Consider the following 2,676-nt stretch of genomic DNA (forward strand, 5'->3'; position numbering starts at 1 on the left):
AAATTTATTTTTAAAGATTTAATTTTTGAAAATTAGCTAAAATTCGCCAATCATAAAGCGGCAAAGCTGTCATTTCTGAGAGCATATGCACCGAGTTTGGGTGCGCGGTGTACATGTTTGCAATTATTTGCTTTTATTTTTAAAAATTTTAAATTTCAAACCAAATTTTATTATTTCAAAACAATAACTGACGACAACGAAAATCTTGCCTAAAAACAATATAAAACATGCCATACTAACTTTTACAACATATTGAGGTATTATCAGTTGTATTTTCAAACTGTTTTTTTGATCAACTTTTTTTTTATTCAATTCAATAGTTATATAAAACATTTCTACAATGTAATGTTTTGTAAATCAACAGTTCATCCAAGTTTATACTTACTGTGTATTACAATTCCATAAAGTTAATTTTAGAGCTTTTCTCTTGCTTACAGCAGAAGTTAAATTTCTGGCTATGTTCCTTTTTCTAAAAATAAAAACAGGCTGCTGAGAAGTATTATTTTTAGAAAATGAAAAATTAATTTTTTGATCTCGTCAATAAGATTGTAAAATGAACTTTTGCTTTTTAAAACAAAATTTTTTTAAAACAAATATTTGATATACTTAATGGTAAATTTTAAATCTGATTAATTCTGATTGATCGGTTTATCTTAGCAATGTTAGTCCGGTTTTTTTGTTTGTTTTGTTGTTATATTTTGATTTTCATTATGTTATGTAGTTATGCGATGAAATTATAACAATGAAATTATTGTTGAGTATGATCTGCGAATGTCTTTTTTATGTAAATCTTTTTTTTTTCCATGAACATCTGTCTTATTTCTTTGTATCTTGTCAGTGAATTTTTCTCCTAAGTATTCATTTTTCTCTATGGGCTTACAGGCTAAGTTCTTTATTGGACTTTGCTCAGTCTTATTCAAGTAACGCAAATTGAATCACATAATTATTTCTTATTATAAATTTTATAAAAAAATTGAAATTGTCCTAAAGCGCTCATTTCTTCAAAGTTTCTAATTGACGCACAGTGAGGCAGAATTGGACACTTGATGAAAATGAAAAAAGGGGTTATGAAATATTCTCTGATGGTAATGAATAAAAGAGTCTCTGATCCATCTTAACCACATATTTTATCAAGGGTAGGACTGACCTTTAACCCTGTAGAACCCATAATCTATTTAAATTCTTTTGATAAATTCTTTTAAAAAGATTCTTTTGTTTAAAAAATAACCCGCTTGCGCGAGTTATTAGTGCTACTTTGCTTTTATAGTGTTAAAGCTGAAGTTTGTTAAAAGTTCCAAAGTTTCTTTTTCAAGGATTCTTCAATTTTTAGGTTTGCAGCTTTCTTTTGATAATAAAAAAGTATGATGATTACAGATTGTAAAACTTTTTTTTTGTTGTTGCACTTATTGAGCCCTTTTGTGTGTATAAGTGGAAATGTCAATTGCATCAGTAGAAGCCAGGTAACTAAACCAGGTCATGAACGAGTGAACTAATGACGTTCTTTTTTTTGTTTGTTAGATTTGTTTTAGCAAGTTTAAACAAATAAAACTTATCGAGTTTTCGAGTAACTTTTTTTTATATTAAATTCGAACTACTGTAATTTATTTTAGTGAATCGATTAGAATACGTTTTAATATTTTTTATTTATGCAAACTTTTGATTTTCTTTATTTTTCAATTATAAATTTATATTTATATTTTTTCTATTATAAATTACCAGTTTTTTAAAAAACTTTACTAGAAGTTACTCGAAAATACACTTAAAACGTCTTAGGATTTAAAAATTTATGGAGTAATTTTTTCTAAGTCTTACAAGTGCCCTTATAACAGTTATTTAACTTAAAAATCCAAAACAAAAAAAAATTACTTTTGTCCAGTTTTAAAGCTATTCTGCCCCATTGTGCGACGTTAAGATCAAAGTAACAAATATTGAGTGTTTTTTAACAATTTGTTTTTTTAACCTATTTGAAATAAGATTGTCAAAGGAGATTTTCGATTGTAAATTTTAAATTTGATCAATTTCTTTAGAAATTTGATTTATAATGCATTCAGTATGGTACATTTTTCATTCGTTTTATTTTGATATTAATATATGTATAAATATGTAGAATATTATATGCAATATTATTATTTTTATTATTGTTTCATTTTTAACTTATTAGTTCGTTTACATTTAAAATAATTATTTAATTTTTCTTTAGATCATGTAAGTGAAAGTTTAGATGACGATTTTTTTTTTGAGTGTCTTTATGAAAGTCAATCATTTACTGATGAAATAAAGTACATCGTTACTACTCGATGTTTTGGTTTCGGTATTTGGATTAACGAAGGAAATACTTCTTACATAACTTCTTGTACAAATTATTTTGTAAAATATTACATAAAATCTGGAAAAAAGTTTAGGTGGTTAATCATTAAAAAAAAAGATTTAAGTGATGAAGAAAAAAACATTTTAGTCCGATGTTCAACTAATGTTGAAAAGGTCCACTTTTTTTTGGCCAGTTAAAATCGAAGGATGGAAACCGAAACACAACATTAAAGTTTTGAATATATCGATCTCACATTATTTAATAACAAAGAATGATTTTGAAGAAAACTTTCTTTCATGGATTAATCTTTGTGAAAATTTAGATCTTCAACTTCACGGTGATACTGATTTTATTAAAGATATATATGA

The sequence above is a fragment of the Hydra vulgaris genome, chromosome 01 (assembly GCF_038396675.1).
Source record: "Hydra vulgaris chromosome 01, alternate assembly HydraT2T_AEP".
Taxonomy (NCBI): domain Eukaryota; kingdom Metazoa; phylum Cnidaria; class Hydrozoa; order Anthoathecata; family Hydridae; genus Hydra; species Hydra vulgaris.